The sequence below is a fragment of the Hibiscus syriacus genome, unplaced genomic scaffold, assembly GCF_006381635.1.
Source record: "Hibiscus syriacus cultivar Baekdansim isolate YM2019G1 unplaced genomic scaffold, ASM638163v2 tig00110450_pilon, whole genome shotgun sequence".
Classification (NCBI taxonomy): domain Eukaryota; kingdom Viridiplantae; phylum Streptophyta; class Magnoliopsida; order Malvales; family Malvaceae; genus Hibiscus; species Hibiscus syriacus.
The window spans coordinates 7,921,908-7,933,362 of record NW_024062743.1 but is presented as its reverse complement, the minus strand read 5'-3'; positions in this window follow the sequence as shown (position 1 = coordinate 7,933,362).

Genomic DNA, 11,455 nt, shown 5'->3' with positions numbered 1-11,455 from the left:
GGGAATATGAGCACGTTATTAAAATCTTGGAAGACATGCTTAGGTGTACTATTTTAGACCTTGAAGGCAGTTGGGAAGACTGTTTGTCTTTAGTGGAGTTTGCATAGAACAATAATTTTTAGGTAAGCATTCAGATTGCTCCGTGTGAAGCCTTGTATGGGCACAAATTTATAACTCCATTGTGTTGGATGAAACTCAATGAGGGTAAGATCATGGGTCTTGAATTGATCTGAGAAACCGAAGATAAAGTTTAGTTGATTTAGAGTTGATTGAAAAGATGCTTCTGATAGACAGAGGTCATACGCTGATATAAAGCGCAATGATATAGAGTTTACATTAGGAGACAAATTATTTCTCAAAGTTTCCCCATGACAAAAGTTACTTAGTTTTGGACGCAAGGGTAAATTAACTCCATGATTCATCAGACCTTATAAAATGTTGTAAAAAGTGGGGCCAGTGGCTTATCGATTAGCGTTACCTCTAGAGTTTGAGCATATCCATAACATTTTTCACGTATCTATGCTTCAAAAATACTGATTCAATCAGTCCCATGTCATACCCCTTGAGTAATTTGAAGTGAGGCAATACCTAACTTACGAGGAAGAACCGATTAGAATCCTTACCAAAGACATCAAGGGCATAGGATCCCAAGGAGTATATGTTGTTTCAGTATCTGCACCTCTTCTATTCAGGTAAATTTCAAGGACATAATTTCTTCTTATGAGGGGAAAGTTGTAACGCCCCGAATTTTGAGTTAGGAGTTTCGGGTTTATTTGAATGGGATTTAGAATAAATTTTCCTTAGCTTGAAAAGCTTTGAACCTAAGCGGATTTGATTTGGACCTTAGATGAACCCAATAAATGATTAAATAGGGTGTTTTTAATCTTGACCAAAATATGGAGGAACTAGGGGAGAAATTATCCCATTTTTAAAGATAAGTTTGAAAATCATTAATGGTTGATGATATAACATCGTACACATTGCTTCTTTTTTTCACACTAGAGTTTGTCTAATTCCTCTCTTCTTTATTATCTCTTTTCTCTTCAAGCATCAAACAAAGTTATGAACTTTAAGGTTTCCAAGCATCCTTTGAAACAACCAAAGTAAGAGCTATAATCTACTATTTCCAAGCTTCAATTCAAGCCCCTAATTTCAAGTTATGGTTAACTTAGAAAAACATAGGTTTAAGTTGGGTTTAGAAAACCTTAGGATTTCAATCCGTTAGAGAGTTTTGTGTTGTAGAACTCATTATAGCATCACCCTAAGTTTAAAAATAAAGCATTTAAGGTGAAATCCACATTTGAAGCACTTATGGTTTGTTTAGCTCATGAAGCATGACAGAGTAATTTTATGGTGAAATATTCATTTGGTGTTTGTAACATGAAAGATGATATCTTTTTACCTCTAAGACCTTAAATAAGACTTTAATAACCTTTGTAAGTCTTAAAAGAGTGAATGAGTGAGTTTAAGATGCCTTTTTGTGCCCAAAAAAGGCACTTTAGGTTGTAAGTATCGGTACTGGAAGAATAGTATTGATATTATTCTTCGTGAAAGGAGTGGTATCGATATTCCCTTAAGGGGTATCAATCCTCGAGGTCGAGTATCGATACTCAGAGGGTGGTATCGATACTGGTGACAATTTCAGGATTCTAGAATACCATTTTGGTACCGTCACTTATAGGAGTATTGATACCAAGGCATTTTTTAAAACAATGAAGCTATTTTTGGTATCGATATTTGTTAGAATCGATACTATTGGCAGAATATCAGCACCATCGCTGATTTTTGGGAAATTTGGTTTGTTTGGTTCAGGGGTTTAAGCATGGGTAATTTGATATCATATAAGCTCTAAGTATTTGATACATGTGAAAACAATTAAGTTAACTAAAAATATACTTAAAAATAAACAAGTTAGGATGACATAAGATTCGACTTTGTATGCAATTTTAAAACGATAAAGACACCCAAGTTACTCTAGAATTATGAAGATCATCCTCTGTTTGTGAAAAATTCGGGTATTGTCTGATAAGGTACTATCAACACCTTTTGTTGTTCAGGTGGGAAAAAACTAGTTCAACTTAGGGTTTTTCTTTGAAAAGGTTTTAGGAAATGTTTAGTGTCTCCACCAACCATTTAAGGTGCATTGGAACACCATAAAAAATGAGTAATTTTAATAAAACATTTTATTTTTTCTAAGAATACCAAGTTTAGGGTATACAAAAACCATAAAATATGTTCATGAGTCGGTTGCACGTGGGGAAGGATTAGCACCCTCATAACATCCAAAATTGGTACCTAGTTGATTACCCTATATTTAAAATCAAAAAATTTGAGTTCGAAGTTTTATTTAATTTAGAAATCACTATGGATGTAAAGTTAAAGAGGGTGCTCATTTATTAAAGCCAATAATATTCACCCCCAAGTATGAATATGGGGATCAATTATTGTGCCCAATAACCGGAAATTACCTCAAAATTTAAAAAATGAAGGCATTTTGAAAAGGATGTTCATCTACTTCGGGAATCACTAGCGGTCACCCCTTGAGCATAATGCGGAGGATACGCCATGAATTCCTTGGTAAATCAACATTGCCTTGTCCTTTAAAATTAAATGCAATCAATCATTTTATTATTGAACCTAATTATGCTAGGTGGGTTAATTAAGGCTTCCTATAACCTAAAGTGTAAATTTATGTAATTTAAAGAACATAGAGGTTCTAATATTAACCTTATTTGATTTTTAACCAATTATTGAATTAAATAATCGAGATGGTCCCTTAGGCATTTAGGCAAGGGCCAAATTGAATTATTTCCTAAATTTAAGGACTAAAGTGAATGCTCTAATATTAACCTAATTGATTATGTCAAATGAATGTCTAATTAAAAAGTTTGAGGACCAATTTTAATGATTTAAAGTTTAGAGAATAATCTTAAAGAATCCTTAATTAAAAGGAGTAAATCTAAAGTTTAAGGTTTCTAATTTAGGACTAGACTAAAAGACATTCAAACTTAATAGTGTTGAAGCTAGGATTAAAAGGCACTAAAAACATATTCTAACTATGCTATCTTGGTACTAACATGGCATTGAACCATTAAACTAAAACACGCGCTAATATCAAAGCCTCAAATTTAAAAAAGAATGACAAAATGGTAAAAATGACAATTTTTTTTATAGAAATCCGCTAGTTTTATTAAAAATATAAAATATCCAGAATTACAATAAAGATTTACGAGCATAACCATAAACGTAAACTAAATTATAGTTAGGACATTTTCCTATAACCATTAACACAAAAACTAGTCACCTAGATCGCACAATGACCATAAAAGGAAAAGGTTAAAAACCCTAACCAATGATCGAATAAAATAAAGATACTAACATATCTGACTACATCGATAAACGAACCAAAAAAGGGGATGAAACTACTGAAAGACCACCGAAAAATCGCAAATCAAAGTCAAGTGACGTGAGAAAACTGTTCATGAGCGCAAAATGCGTATCTAAATCAACCGAGGGTCCAAAGCAAGGAAGATCAGCAGGATAACAAATAAGCGTCATCTTGATCAGTCGTGGTGACGTCAAATCCAACCCTGTGAAAAAAGAAAAATGAAAAAAGGGCAAAAAATTGTAAGCTACCAAAAGGCTGAGAAAACGTGCCACAAAGGCAAAGAAAAACGTACCATAAAGGCAGAGAACATGTCACAAAGACATAATTATTCTTATTAAAAATAAAAAATAAAGAAAAAAGATAAACAGCAGGTGGTAACCAGTATCAAAACCGATGCCATTGCCGATTAAAGAAAATTATAGAAGAAAAAGTTGAATTGATCAATAAAATTGACACAAGTTGTAAGGAAAAAAAGAAAGAGAGAGAGGAAGAAAGCTAAAAAAAATAGCATACGTGGATATAAATTATAGATATAAAACATAGTATCTAACAACTAATAAATTATTGACCCCCTTTTTTAGATTAGTGGACGTTTATACCATATGTACATAAAATGCATAATGCTTGCCCCAGAAAACTATACACACACGTTTATTTGCAATGCAATTAATGTTATATATTATAATAAAGTAAATGACGCGTAAATATATAAGGTATTCCTAAATGGACATCTGCTAAAGGAAATCAACTTAAATGCTATCATGATTTTAAAATGGATGGAAAATGAGCATATTTGGTAATTACATGTAAATGAAAGGAAACTAAATTGGAGATAAATGTAATTTGAACGTAGAAACAAATAAATTAAAAGTAACTTTGACCGATTTAATACAAAATAAATGCTCAAAATTATGCTAAATGGGTAAACAAAGGTAAAGCCTAAAATTATTTGCACTGGAAATGAAAGTTGGAATAATAAATATTAAAAAAGTGCTAAAATTAAGTAAAGAAGAAACACAAGTACTAAAATGTCAATTGCAACAATTTAAAGGATAGAAATTTAAATATTGGAAATTTAAAAGGTTGAAATGTAAAGAGCATAACTTAAATTAAAATAATAATAAGGATGAATTTACAAAGAAGTAACATGTTAAGATGGTGACCATAATGTAAACAGGTGGTTAAAGTTGGATGACCTAAGTGAAAATAACCCAAAACAATTTATATAAAAACCTAATTATCCCTTTAATCTAACTCTAATCACTTCCTAAACTTATCAGCCGCCCGAAAATGAGAGAGTTCTCTCGTGCTCCTCTTTGCATCTCCCTCCTCCTTGCCTCGACCATCGTGAACGGTGGTCGGGAAAGCCAAATTTAGCCTAAAGACCACCCCCAATGAGCCTAAAGTCCTCGACTTGACCTCTTCTACCCAAAATCAAACCTCTAACCAACTAAAAACCCCCCCAAACAAACCCCAAAACTTCAAAAAAAAACTCTATATTTTTTCCAATAAACCTTTTTTCAACATTTTAGGAAACCCGTTCAAAACAGGAGCCAAACCACATATGACCCATCATTCCTCAGTGACGGAGCCTCGCCTGAGTGTCGTGGAACCCCAAAAAAGGCACGTACGTCTCAGGCAAAAAACAATATTTTTTGTAGTTTGAGTTTCGAAAATAAACATGCATAAACATACAGAGCTAATTACCTTCCAAAAGCTTGATTTTCTTTTGATTTTCTCCTCCTTTTACATTGTTTTTTGGAGGGAATTTTATAGAAACCCTCCATACAAAAGTAGAAAAAAACAAAGTTTTTTTCTCTCTTTTTTCTCTCTTATTTGCTTCTTCTATTTTTGGTCTGGCATGCAGATGGTCAATCGAGATCTGATCATGCATAGATTGTAATAAATGCATTGGATTCCTAGTAATTTGTCACATCTAGGTTCGACACCGGTGATTACTTGATGATCGACGTGGCTAGAAAATGAGAAGTCCCTCTTGGTGGTGGCGACACGAGTTATCAGCTTGGGTGCTTCATTAGGGTTTTGAAAATCCTAATTGTGCATTGATCTGGACCATTGGATGAGGTCTAGATATAACGGTATAGGGTGAGCAGTAGCTGAGGTAACGTTGGAAACCCTAAGGTTCATAATAGTTGGGTTTTATGATTGGACAATGTATTGGGCTTTGTCTTGTGCTATTATTTTAATAAAATAATAATATTATTATCAATGACCAAAAATAGGTGACTACATGTATGCATTAGATGTACGTAAAATTTCAGATCGTACTCCTTTGCTCTACTAGGTTTGGGATGTGATCTTCCAATGCACGTAAATTTGAGTCTCACTTCGACCTTTTAGGTATCCAAGATAGACTAGGGCTCTAAGTTCTAATCCACGTAAAATTCCTGGTCTTACCCCGAAGCTATCACATTCTAGATGGGTTGGTATGTTGTCTGAGATGCACATAAAATTCTTCCGACCATATCACTCGGTCTATCTCATGTTTGTTTGTATACTTTGCATGTTTATGATGTAATAGATGCATGTAGTATTTCATAGTTATTTTTGTCGCACTGATCTTGTGAGCTTAGTGTATGGAATGTGTTTTCGTGCACAGGTTGTAGAGGATCGATGAGAAGTCTATCGTAACAATACATTTCAGATTGGTCATTTTCAGAATGTCTCGAGTCTATTAGAGGACATGCATTTTATATAGACCTTTTGTATAATCGAGTCATAACCCTATTTTGTTTTCAAACTCAGTGGATGTATTTTTACTAATTGAGAGACTCCCTTATTTTTGTAACTCGAATTATGATCTTTTGTTTAAGTGATGACGAACGCTTATTGATTTTTTATAAATGTTTTTAATAAAATTTTCGGTTGACCATTTCGATCGTTCTGTGTGGCAACGTAATCCATGGATTTTGGGTCATAATGGATTACAGTGTTACAGGATCACTTTGCCATGAAAGCTTAAGAATCAATTTAACAAAGTATTTTTTATTAAATGGTTTATACAACACTGTTGTTTTAATGATAATTGAACTTAAAGAAAGTGATGTTTGATTATGGAAACACATAATTTTTTGTTTTTATATAGAAATAACTAATATTATTCAAAGTGGGAAATATCTCAAATTATAATCAAGATTTCCAATCATAATCGTTAATTAAGAACATAATTAGGAAAATTTTCTATAATCACTGAAACAAAACTAGAAGCTTAAGATCACATAAGGACCATACAAGGAAAGATTAAATCTAACCAAGAAACCTGAACAGAGATAGATAAAAATAGGTCTGATCGTATCTGTAAATGAACCACAAAAGAGGTCAAGCTATAGAAAGACCACCGACAAACCATAAATCAGACTCGAGCGACGTGAAAAGATATCCACGAATGTAAATTGGGTAGGCAAATCCAATCCAAGGGTCCAAAGCAGGGAAGATCAACAAGATATCAGATAAGCACCATCTTGGTCAGTCGTGGCGACGTTAAATCAACTCATAGAAAAAAATGATAAATGAAAAAAGACCAAAGAACCAAAAAACACGCCAAAAAGCATGACAAATGTGCCATAAACGCATATGAAAATGTGGAAGACATGCAGACTTATTGAAAATCAAAAAACAAAAGAAAATAAAGATATGATATAGAGAATAAAAATACAATAAATAATACTAGCGGTCGGAAACCAATATTAAAGTTGGAGCCACTATTGGTCAACAATAAAAAAAAAGAAAAAAGATGAGCGATACACCAATGAGACAATAGTAAGTTTTTTTATAAAAAAAATGTTATACAAAAATTTTGTTTGATTTTTAATAAAAATGGACTTGATAATATAAATGGATACAGACTATATATTTATACAATATAATATGGGCTTGTTATGATAAAATATGATTTTAATTAATATAAAGAGTCTAATATAGTATAGGTTTATTTTTTAACGATAATAATAATAATAATTTCATCACCCCGGATAAAATGAGTAATGATAAAAATAAAACAATTTTCCATATAATAATTGCATACCTATAAAATATGTTTATTGAATCCAAAGCCATATATAGAAGCTTTAATTCAATAAAATCATGAACTTACTATTGAATTATTTTATTGTTTAAAAGAAGTGTGATAACTCCGAAAAAAAGACTATATTTTAGGTCTTTTTACTTAAGTTATTGAGTGTCTGAAATCCATTGAAATAGAATTTTAGTTGCATTTAGTACATATTTGCATGTGGTGGATAAGTTTTACTGAGACAATGTTTATTTGGCTAAACTGATGCTGCTGAGGAGAAAGGTTGTTTGTTGGTTGTGATGATACATGAAATGACTAAAGATGAATTTATTTGTCGAGACAAATTAATTTGCTAGGGTCAGTGGAACAGAAGACGATGACAGTGAGGAACAAATTTTATTACCAAGGCAAGTTTTATCTTGCAAGTCTGACGAAACTACTGACGTCACTTAGCCAACTGGCCTATTCACCTCACGTGCAATAATGCCCTCATCAAGGAATTTGACCACTACCAGCTGTTATGTTATTCACGAAAAGGGTTTAACTTCAAGGGTATTTAGGGAATTTTAAAGGGCACTAAACCCTAGAAATTCCCACTGTAAATACCACATTATAACTCTTCATAAAGTGTTCAGAATCATATAGAGAAAATACCCTAGGCTTGGAAAAAGGAGGCCGCGGCATACTCTTTTCCACAGTGTGGCACTCGTATGTCCTTGGTGCCCACCATAGCCAGACTTCGCTGGAGCAGTGGTTAGGCTATTGACAGAGGCTAACCGCTGGAGTAGTCATGGTGGATGATGCTTTGTTCTATGAGTTTTTCTTCCTCTTGTTCTTCATTTTCTTATCTTTTAAGGGCTTATACTTAAAGATTTTTGGGATGATATTTACCACACCATGAACTGTTTTATTTGGTGTTAGATGATGCTTTGATGATACTTTATTCAATTGTTAAAGAATAATTAAGTTTGTTTATGCTAAGTGTTATTTTGTTCATTGTTTTAATATTTTGCCTTGGCACTATAAGAGCTTTTGAGAGATTGCCTGGTGTCATGACAAAACATTCATATTCGTTGTAAGAGCTTTTGAGAGATTTTCATTTTTCTAGGAGTTGATACCTAATATCGAGAGAATTAGGTTAGATCTACGTGAACAAGGGAACTAATCTGGGATGGTGAGGTTCTAATCTGCCTTAGAGATAAGGAGAGGGTTTTATTCGACTAAAAAGGGTAAATACTTGAGTAAGATAGGCGAAAAGCTATAGTTTACTAAATTATTATATGCCAAGGGTTGTAGTTCACGCCAAGTAATATTTATGTAGCAAAAGTCCTAGAATACTTTAGTAAATCCTGTCGGACAACATAGGCATAGGATACTAGATCATCCTTGGCATATAATAATTTCTCGCCGTAGAAAATTCAACCAAAGTGCTCCTTTAGAAGTTTGATTGTGTAAGGTTGCCAGTCTATTTACAGAGTTTTGACAACTTTAGCATTGACAATTTTTATTTATTTCACTTTACATTTTTTCTTGCCACGACAAAACGCTTCTGCTCACTTCAGTTTACAATTTTTCTTGCCTCAACCATACTTTTTTCCATCTATTCAAACCATTTGTCACTGCATATTTTCCTTGTTTATATCATTAGAATTATATACTTAAGATTAGTTAGTGACACCTATTCCTAACTATAGAAATCTTTAAAAAGCCCTTAAATCCATGTGGAGACGATACTCACTCACTACTATTTTACTTGCATCGATTGTGTATACTTTCACAGATTTGCATGCCAAAACACACGCATTTACACACGATCAAGTTTTTGGCGCCGTTAACGGGGATTGACAATTGGTGTTTTAAAAAGTTTTGTTATAGCATTATTTTGTTTTTTATGATTATTTTGTATGGATTTATTCTCTATTTTTGTTTACCATTTTTAGGTGTTTTGCAGTTGCATAACTTGTAGAAGTCCCAAAGAACCATTATCTCATTTTAAACATGAGATCGAAAAAAAATATGTCAAAGAAGATATGTTCAAGGAGCTCAAAAACCTATATACAAAGTTTAAAATGAAGTGGAGGAACCTGAAGAATTAAATGTCATGGCAAATAAAAATACAATAAATGCTGCAAGACCATTAACTATTAGAGATTACTTAGCTCCCACCTTGGACGACCTAAAACATTCTATTGTAGCTCCCAAGATTCAGGTATACCACTTCGAGCTAAAATCGGTTATGTTTGACATGTTGGACTTGATTGGACAGTTTGGTGGTGCTCCTCATGAGGATGCATGGTAACATGTTTAAGCATTTTTGGAGGTCTGTGACTCCTTTCGACAGGAAGGTATGCATGAAGATGTACTGAAATTGAAGTTATTTCCATATTCTTTGAAAGATCACGCCAAGGCATGGCTTAGTGGACTACCTTCTGGCTCGATAAGGTCCTGGGTGGACTTGTGCAAAACAATATATGGCATAATCCACCCAATATGAACAACCATCTTATATATGGGATAGCATATTTTTTCCAAGACGATAAAGAGTCTATGTATGAGTGTTAGGATGGATACAAAAGTTTGCTTCGTAAGTGCACCAATCATGGATTCTACGATTGGACTCAAGTTGTGATGTTCTACAATGGAGTCAACGCACCCACTCGCATGATGTTGGATGCCTCAACGAATGGTACTCTGTTTGACAAATCACCCGAGGAAGCCTTTGATATCCTTGATAGGATAACCAACAACGATTATCAATTCCCGTCTACAAGGCTTGGAACCATAAGGAAATTGTATGGGGAAATTGAACTTGATGCCAAGGATTCAGTGTCTGCTCAGCTTTCTACCATAAAAAATATGTTGAAAATTTTGTAGCGTTCCAACGAGGTTAAGAAAGTCAAGTTAACCAGCACAGCATGCATTTTTTTTTCCATGACAACCATCATGAGAGTGAATGCCCATAAAATTAGGAGTCTATCAATTTCGTGGGCAATTTTAATATAAGCAACAACAACCCTTACTTTAAGACATATAACCCTAGATGAAGTCAGCATCCAAATTTTTCTTGGGGTAATCAAGGGACCAACAATAACCATGCATGCAATCTTAACAGGCCACAACAAAATATTTCTGAACCTACAAATTTTCAGCATCAACAAATGCCCTGGAAAAATATTAACAATGGTTCAGTATCTTCCTCAAATTCTAATTCCCTCGAAGCTTCACTGCAAGTTTTTATGGTCTCCACAAAAGATTTCATGTCTTTAACAAAGGCCTTAATGCATGAACACTCGTCAACAATCAAGAACCAGGGCACTCTGTTGCAAAGCCAATCAGCTTTATTACAAAGCCGTAACTCATCTTTGAGAGCATTGGAGAACCAAGTAGGCCAAATTTCCACGACATTACATTCTCACCCGCAAGGAAGCCTCCCTAGTGATATTGAGGTCACTAAGCCTCATGAAAAAGAGCAATGCAATGCTTTTACACTGATGAGTGGCACCTAAATTAATCTGGAAGATAAGTTTAAGGGAAGAAGCAAGAAATTTCTCACCACGGCATTACACGTGAAGAATCTGAAAGTTAAGCTGAAACTGTTGAACAAGACGAATTGCCTATAGAGAAGGACAAGGGCGAGGGTCTAACAAGTCATCCCACTGATGGTGGAAAATTTATTGCCATGGTAAAAGTTTAACCTCCACCTGCAGTAGATGAAGTTAGATCCCCACCACCTTTTTGTAATTATACCTATACAGATTATAGATGTCACCTGAATTTTTAAAAACATTTCCAATTCAAAAGTGATTTAAAATTTTATTTTCTTAAAATGGTAAATGATATTATAAAAATATCATATCATATGAATTATGTTTCGTTATAACAAATTTAAAGCAAAAGATGTTTTTATGAATAGTATTGTGAACAGTAATGAACAATACTGTGAACAGTGTACCGATGCACTGCTACAGTAACGTGAAAAGTGTACAGATGCACAAAAACATCAAATTTAAAATGTGTATTGATGCACTGCTACA